This window comes from Oryctolagus cuniculus, chromosome 12 (genome assembly GCF_051225735.1).
Source record: "Oryctolagus cuniculus isolate XC-2025 breed Fujian yellow rabbit chromosome 12, ASM5122573v1, whole genome shotgun sequence".
Taxonomy (NCBI): domain Eukaryota; kingdom Metazoa; phylum Chordata; class Mammalia; order Lagomorpha; family Leporidae; genus Oryctolagus; species Oryctolagus cuniculus.
The window spans coordinates 16,604,632-16,613,960 of NC_142878.1; the positions used below are offsets into that span (position 1 = coordinate 16,604,632).

At 41.0% G+C, this 9,329-nt stretch overlaps 1 non-coding gene across 1 annotated transcript; it reads left to right on the forward strand.

Moving 5' to 3' along the window:
• The first annotated feature begins 6,352 nt into the window (after window positions 1–6,352).
• On the forward strand, window positions 6,353–6,459 carry LOC127483872 (U6 spliceosomal RNA). The gene has a single exon (XR_007910666.2). It is a non-coding gene; the product is annotated as a U6 spliceosomal RNA (small nuclear RNA).
• The last annotated feature ends 2,870 nt before the right edge of the window (window positions 6,460–9,329 follow it).

Genomic DNA, 9,329 nt, shown 5'->3' on the forward strand with positions numbered 1-9,329 from the left:
TGACATCTACTGTGGCCCTCAGAAGCCAACCTCCCAGGAGTTCTGCCAGGGGCAAATTATGCAATCGGAAGGAGGGAGGGGTGATTTCTCCAGAAAAAGAGTTACAAGTGCCAGTTTCCAAGGGAAGCTCACTCCCCTACACCTGCTAAAAAAAAAAAAAAAAAAAAAAAAAAAAAAAAAGGCCCATGAAGGGAGACACCCACCCCCCAATCCACCCATGGAGAGTGGGAGACCCCAGCTCCGGCCAAGCAAGGAGAGAGTCCAGGCTCTGGGCCTCACCTGCAGCTCCGGATTGAACAAGCAGTTGTTGTTGAGAACACCTGAATACACACTTTAGCATGGACCCATCAATGTCAAAACTCACTGTGGTCGGAAGAGGCCTCTACCAAGGCTTGTTCAACAGTGTGAGAAGGGCTCCAGGTCCCTGCTCCTACACTATCAAGAGGGCTGGGCACCTGGAAAGTTGAGAGTGCACTGCCTTCCCCAGCCCTCCCCCCCATAATGTAAGGACACACCTTAGCAAACACAAACTGCAAAGCAACCACTGGGACCAACACACACAGTAGACAATAAAGCATTTTGTGTATTGTGCTTTGGTCTGTTTGAACTGAACCCAGTGGACTAAGACCAACAACTCCAGGTCCCATAGCTCAACCATTGTGGTTTCAACACGGGAGTCCTGGCCCTCTTGTGTGGGCGCTGTGCTGGTGGATGCAGGGTGAGACATTTCCCTCGCTTCTCCCTGCTTGTGTAGAAGCCTTGGCAGAGGCCTCTTCCCGCCACAGTGAGTTTTCAGACATTGATGGGTCCGAGCTACAGTGTGTATGCAGATGTTCTCAACAACAACTTCTTGGTTTACTTCAACCTGTGCTTGAACAACAGTGAACATGTCAGGTGCACTCATCCCTTCCTCTTAACTAGAATTGGCACATTTTCCTTGGCTGACGATCAAAGCTGCAGACCCCTCCAGAAACTGTGATAATGGCTAGTGTTTATCAAGGACTTTGAGCACATTGAATCACTCATTCCTTAAAGCACCTTAAAAAGGTGGGGCTAGTTTTGCCACCATTTTTTATGAGAAAGTTGAAGCTTGACCAATATTGCTGACCTAGCAAAACTCAGAAAATGGAAATATGACTTCCAACCCTTCAAAACTCTGTGCTTGGCTGCTGTACTCTGCCAGTCAGCATCTTCAAAACCTGGGTTCTATGGAGTGTACTTTGAATACAATTCTTTTACTTTTGTAAACATGTACTTTTTTGTCTATTTAAACACTTTTGTTTGGAAAAGTATTTCATTTTCAAAGGGATATCTTGAAAGTGCTAAAATGGCATATTGAGGTCAGCTGTATTTGATAGAGATTCCCATAAGTCAATAACAGCTACTCTCAACTGAAGAAGTTGACATATAGAATGTTCTCTCATGTGGTTGCCTGACTTGTCAATCAAGGAACAGAGGCTGTCTTTTACTCAGAAGCAGATCATGAGTGACTACCAATTATGCTCATGGCTGATTGTACTGCTTGCTTGATTGGAACTCCTCATAAAGGGAAGAGTTCCCAAAGTGCTAAGGAGGAATTGAACTGATTCTTGGAATCGCCCGTGGGAATCTTCTGCCCCATGCTAAACTAGACTTCTCTTTTCTAGCCTTTCATTCCCCTGGGTAGTAGACTCCCAAGAGACACTATGGTCTAGAATGATGCTATTTGCTTCATTACCTTGGGCCCAAAGCAAAGTCACATCCAAAGACATCCCAGAAGGGATACCTCAAGGTCTGTTCCCTGCACATCTGGCAGGTGCATGTAGGAAGTCACTCTGGATCTCAAATATTTGTATTGGCTGGAGTCAGGGAATGTGCATGGGAATTAATCCTGAGAACATTAGAACCCAGAAGGTCCAAATTTAAAGCTGGCCTGCTAATATTTACATATAAAAAGAGTAAATAACACAGCAGAGTTGTGCTCAAGATTAATGATTGACACTTAACAGTCAAGTAACATGGCTGTTAAAACTTGGATTTGTTGTGAACTTCAACTAAGAAAATTGAGATTCCAACACTTCTCTGAATTCATTAGAAAGAAAAAGGTCTAAATTACTGGAAGATGGAGATGTTGGAGTAGGTCTTTATTTGTAACTGTTCCATCTACCATCTGTACACAGACAGTAGGACTCAGGTATATCACCCTCACTTACAGACTGAGAAAGGCACACATGAGGACTTCCAGCAACTACCAAACCGTGCAGTCTGCACATAATGGTGGGAGACACAGCCATGGATTTCTATGAAAAACAGTCTGAGAGTGGCAGGGTCAGGTGTCACGGCCTAACCTTCAGGACAGTACATTCAATAACCTTCAGGACAGTACATTCATTGACCATGAGAAGCCCTAGAGATCAAAGAGAAACCAGAGCATTTGGTAAAGAGGCCTGGACTCCGGGCCCCTGAGGCAGCATCACAGCTACCCAACCACCCACCTCACAGCAGGTTCATTGCATCAAACACCATGTGTCCTGGCTCTGAGTGTTTTCTCCTCTTTGGAATAAAGATTACAGAGACAAATTTGTCTTTTTTGCTCACAAAGCCACACACGTGTTTACAGAGTTCCTTATTCATTTTCAAGGCAGGCCACATAACACTGCCTCACTTTTCAGCCCAATTAAACTATAATTTCAGGTGTTCTCATAAATTATTTTAGTGGCCTCAAAACAAGCACCTTCATTGTTGGTGAAAGTTTAAAGAGCGATATGTGAAACAATCAACAGCTTGCAAATATATCCATAACTATCTAGTCAGGTAAGTCACATTTTGAAATAACACTAGCCTTAATCTACTAAAGACCAAGGAAATGGAAATAAAAAGGAAAAGAAATAAGAACCATGTAGACATGTCCATGGGTTAAACTTGAAAATGGCACACATTCTGTTTGCCACAAACTAGGAATGTGGTCACTCCAGCTGACCTCAGAGGAGGCTGGAAAATGCCAGCCAGTTGCATCCCAAGGAAGAAGAGAACGTGCATTTTGGTAAGTGAGAGCCTCTGCCACACTTGTAAACAGAAATCAGAAATCCCTGCAACTAATTAGCGAGTCACATGTCATAGTGGACAGAAGCATCAGCAGCATCTGACACTTATTGGAAACGCACACCAGGGCCCTTCCCACTTCTCCTGAAATAAATCCCTATCGGCAGACACACTAAAGTGTGAGCGCACTGCTCTTGCCAATTCAAAACTGTCTCCAAATAGTTCAATCTCATGCTTACTTTAAAGGTCATTGGAAATAAAAAGACTCCAATTCAATTAAAATTTGCCAGACATTTTCACATGTGTCACCTCAGATTTAACAGCAGTTAAGATAATGATTTCATATGTGCCATGATGACACATTTCAGATCCAGACTTACTGATTCCTGTATCACATCTATAGTTCCAAGTCCCAAGACTTATCTTTAAAATTCTCTAAGTGCAAAAGAACAGATAAGTATCAGAATTCATACCAGATAACTCTCTTTATAGATACTTGTGACTGCTTCAGACAAAAATTCAGAGCAAATTTAGCACTTCAATCACCTGTACCAATAAGTTGAGAATTTCAGGCAATTACTGTTCCATTGAGGATTGATTGGGTCCAAGTCCAGGGTTACTGAGAGATTTGTGCACCTGTGGCTTTGGATGTGTCGGACTTTCATTCATGCGCCAACTTCCGTTGGGCAGCATTGAAGGAACTGAGGAGCTACATCATTTCTTCAGGGAAACACCTTTCCGCCTGTCAAATGCTGAGCTTGCTGGCAAAGTCACCAGCACCAGGACTATAAGACACATAGGGAGGCTCTACATGAGAAACTTTGGGCAAAATGTCATGCAGAAGACACCAGGAAGGCGTTCTAGTTCTTCAAGTACCTACCCAAAGAACATGTTTTTTTTCCTAATCCCATTTTTTTGAAGTGTACACAAACATGTTCTCAAAAAAAAAAAAAAAAAAAAAAAACAAAAAAACAACCACTTCACTGCCCTGAATATTCCAATTCCCCCTTGAAAAAACAAATGCGGTAGAAAGAAGCCCCACACGGGCAGTCAGAATAAAGGTAAAGAGGGAATAAGCCTTTCCAGCCTTCCTAGCCATGTTAATTGTTCTCATGATCCTCAGTGCTTTGTTTCCTACTTATTTTATTTGGGAACCATGAGGAAAATTAACAGTGAACACATAAGAAGGAAAAGGAATGGACATTCATATAAGAAATCAAACCAACTGGGGTTAACAGCATACACCGTGACACAGCACCAGAGTGATCAGGGCTCAATAAAGCTAAGGACTTAGATTTGAGAATCTTAACTGTGATCCCAAACTCTGTAAAAACCACAGCAAAAATCCTACTGCATTTGGAATGGCCCTGGCCTACATTACTCTGACCCCAAACTTGTCACTGGCTCATGGAGAAGAAACAGATTCACTGGTCTCAGTTCAAACCTCATGGAAGCCGGGTACAAAGAGGGAAGTAAATATGTCCATTTCCCCCTTAAAATATGGTTCCATTTCATTTATTTGGATAAGGAGGGAGTTCCAGAAGAAGGACTTTATAATGCATGTCATATATTGGTAAAATTTTAAGTACGCTCTGGACAAATGAGATGTTAGGGTGACTCCAATAAGTGAACAGGCATAAAGACATTTAGACATAGAACACTGTGCTTGCTTCGGCAGCACATATACTAAAATTGGAATGACATAGAACACTAAGGAGCAAAAAAAGGTGCCCAGGGATGAGGGTCCCACTTTTTACACACTGTGGCCCTTCAAGTTATTGAAGCGTGCGGAAGCATCGGGGCGTCATTGCAGTAGTGCCTCAGCCTGAGGAGCCCTGTGTTTTTTCACAATAGGATCCTTTTTACTTTTGAAAACTCAACAAAGGGAACTTGAGGATCATTGATGCTATTCTAGCCTGTCTCTCTGGCCTCCTGTTAACCAGATAGAGGGATGGGGACATCATGGTAGACGCCCAGGGAGTCCTCAGGACAGAGCCTTCCATGCTGCAATGCAGATTGGGGTCTGGTGTCCTGGCTTTGTTGGTGGTGGTGGTTTGCTTACTGTGCTGTTGTCGTTTTTCTTGTTACTTTCCAAGGTTAGGCAGTGTTCCTGGAAAAAAAGACACTTCCCCAGGAATATGATCATGAGGATTATTATTTTTTTTTATACCTGATGCTGTTATGCCCGGTTCAGTCATCCCCAGAAACCACCAAGGATCCGATACCGCTATAAAGCACATGAGAGTTTTATTGCCGGTCCAGGCCTGGACTCTCAATCAACACTGACACAGTGGGTCTGAATTAAGAGCCCCGACCCTTCAGTTAACAGGGTTTTTATAGGGTTTTCAGAGACATTCTATACATCATGGTACCACTTAGCAAATCATCTCATCCCGCGGGAAATTCAAAGGACATCTCTTAGAATTGACTAGTGCATCCAATGGCAGGAACGGACCTACTAAAGGTGGTTGGATGGCTTTGGGGTTGATGCCTTTTGAACTGATTGGCCGAAGCATATGGTCCGAGCTGCTGGGGTATACGTGCCGAACAGGGACCCAGGTAGCTATCAATCACCTTATCTGCCCTGAGAAGACACCAGGAACTCTACGTATTTCTCTGTTATCTGTTAATCGGCTGTTGCTAGCAGAGTTTATTGCAAGGGGAGTTCATTTATTTACTTTTAGGAGCTTCTGGCTCAGGGTTCAGGGCCTGGTCAGGCCCAAGTTACAAGATGGAGGCCTAATTAAAATAGTTACACCTTGATCCAGGCTCAGGTCTCACAATGCCTGTTGATCATAGATTGTTTTAAACATCTTTTCTTTTTTACTTTTCTATCCAAACTAAACCCTAGGTAAAACTAAGATGCCAGATTAAAAAAAAAAAAATGGGCAAACTAAGACAGTAGGGAAACAATACCAGATACAGAATTGGAAATACTGAATTCCCTGCCACTGAACTATTCCATGGAGTGCTCTTTAAAAGAAAATGCTCACACACATGCACACGTGTGTGCCTATGTTCCAGCAGTAGGAGGATGAAACAAATCTGCTATAGAGGAGGAACAGACTGCTCTGACCTCATTACAGGTGGCTGTGGTGCAGGTTAGAATGTTCCAGAATCTTCACATTTTCAAGGAAGACCAATATACAATTTTATGACAATAAAAATAAAAATATATGCAAATATGCTCATTTTAAAATTAAAAACAAGAGCTAAATCATATTTTAAAAATAATTAAAAACTTCTGAAGCCCAACAACTATAGATGCTCTGCTAAACTGGGGATGAGGTTACATCCAGATCACACCCCTGTAAGTTGAAAATGTATTGACGTGCTTGCTTCGGCAGCACATATACTAAAATTGGAACGATACAGAGAAGATTAGCATGGCCCCTGCGCAAGGATGACACGCAAATTCGTGAAGCGTTCCATAAAAAAAAAAAAAAAAAAAATGTATTGACTACATCTGCCTACTGAACATCCTAGCTTAGCAACGCAGCACTCTCCAGAGTGTCAGTTGTTTCGGTGGGGCTCACCAGGAGCTGCAGCTACCAGTGTCCAGCATCAATAGAGAATCATACCATATATCACTATCCTGAGCAAAAGTCAAAAGTCAAATATGAAGAACAGAAATGGAACAAGAGAAGATTTATTATTCTTGCTAGTGCGATAGCTGACCAGATTTCCCCTAAAATAGGAGGACGATGCTCTGCCACTCTTTCTTCTTGTTTTTTTTTTTTAAGATTTTTTTTTTTAATTTTATTTGAAAGAGTTACAGAGAGAGGTAGAGACAGAGAGAGAGGTCTTCCATCCGCTGGTTCACTCCCCAGATGGCCGCAATGGCCAGAGCTGCACTGATTCAAAGCCAGGAGCCAGGAGCTTCTTCCAGATCTCCCACATGGGTGCGGGGGCCCAAGGACTTGGGCCATCTTCCACTGCTTTCCCAGCCACAGCAGAGAGCTGGATCGGAAGAGGAGCAGCCAGGACTCGAACCGGTGCCCATATTTGATGCTGGCACCGCAGGCCAGGGCTTTAACCCATTGTGCCACAGCGCCAGCCCACTCCTTGTTTCTTGTCTCTAGAAGATCTCTGTGGAGGCACTGATCTAAGTGCAAGAAGCATAGCCAGGTTCCAGTGAATGACTTGCACCCAAAGGGTCATTTGCTGATAACAACTCTATTCATAGAGCGAAAAAACTCATGCTGGGAATTTCCTGACTGGTTCTTCTCTGAATGTTTTACTGGATGACATAAACCTGGAAATTCAGCTTAAGCCACGAAGCCTAATTTGGGAACAGACCAACTAGACGTGTGACTAATAACCACACACAAGATCTCTTCATGGGTCACCCTGACACCCCAGGTATATTGGGGAGCTGCCTGGGGATAATCACAGGAGTTGCTTACCTCCTGCTCTGACCCCTCATCATTCTCAGAAAATTCAGGTAAACAGCAAGGCTCATTCAATGATGCGGAGAAAAATAGTCATTATTTCTGATTTCTTCTAAAAGTGAAAGAAGACACATCCAATTTTTGTCAAGACGTTTCTTCTGTGAGTGATGGATCTCAACAATGATCCTATAACAAAACACATGACAGCACAAGCCTGAAGCTTTCCCCAAATATTTCACAGGAAAGGAAGCAAATGACACTGCAGACTTTTAAAGACCGTGTAAGCTATCACTATTCCTAACAATAAAGCAAGGCAAATATTTGTATGACAATTTGTGCTCAGAAGTTATTAACTGACTCATTCATCTATGCAATATGATGCATAGTTAAGGAGTTCCTACCATGTACTACATAATAATGTAAAAAAAAGTCTACATTTATATACCTTATAGGTGAAGATGGACGATCAATGGGTGCTCTGAGCACTTTTTGACATTAACCTATTTTATCCTTACCTCAACTCTATGAGGTAATGTCTATTCTGCTCCTAATTTGAGGCACAAACTGGTTAGACTTGCCTGAGGCCACAATGATAGGAAAGGAGTCATTGTACAGCCATGAAAATATTTTATTAGCATGTGACTGATGCTGTCAGCCATTCATGCTACTGAGAAATCATCATTTTATATGGAATACCAAATGCTGTCAAAATGGCTGTTAGGAATTGCTGTCAGCTCTAAGTATCAGAAAAGTAGGGTGGATAAAGTAAAACAATGTCTCCTTTGCACACTTGACAAGCAGTGTGGAAATGGGACACCAGAGAGACTGCAGGAGCTTCAAAACAATCCTGGTGACAAAAGATTCCACTCAGTCACTGCCAGGAGGTTTTACACACATGTGTGTTGCCTCATTCTTGATCACTTCACCTTCACACTCCAGGCAAGAGAGAAACAAAAGATAAAATCCCTTGTCAACACTTTTGTCATCTTGAAAAGAGTTTCCCCAGCAATGTAACTTTAGTAATGCAAGTCCACATCTCAACAGGCAGATCATGTCTCATGGTTATCTCTAGGCAGGCACATTATCACCCAAAACAGAATTTGGATTTTTATCAGTTGAAATAAGAGAAGAGTAGGTTTGTGGTAGCCAAGATTTCTTATTTTCTTCCTCAGGTCCATTGAGAGTATTCTTAGCAATTTTAGTTTTTGAATAGAATTTATCAATTTCCACAAAAATGAATGTTCAAAATTTTATTATGATTGCTATGACTATATAAATCTCAAAGAGAACTGACATCATTACAATATTGAATATTATAGTCGATAAAGATTTACTGCTATAGTTAGAAATTTAATATTTCTCAATAGTCTTTTGTATTTGTCCATATAGATAGTTTGTGTTTATTTTATGAGGTTCATTCATAACTCTATAAGATTTTTTGGTGTTAAAGCAAATGCATTTAATTTATAGGTTTTATAATTATTTGTTACCAGTACATGGAAGTAAGTTACTTTTTAATTGATTTTAAATCCATTGAAATCAATAAATCAATGTAATATTTCAAATATTTGGCTTAGATTCTTGGAATTCTGCAAAAACCAAGAGTCTTCAGTGGAAAATGATAACTTTATTTCTTCTTCTATATTACCTTTTTGCTTAACTTGTCACGCTTTCATATATTATTCTTATCAGATTATGATACCAAAGTTATGTTGATTTCATAAAATGAATTAAGAAGTGTTGTGTTTTTTTTTTTCTCAAAGAAGTTTGAGAGTAATTGAAGTATCTATGTCTTCAATACTTGTAAAGTTCTTTAGGGGAGGCATATATGACTATAATTCACTTTATGCAAAATTTTTTTTAGTTATTTATTCAGTTGTTGTTGCTATTTGATGAGAATTATGTGTATTTTCTTTT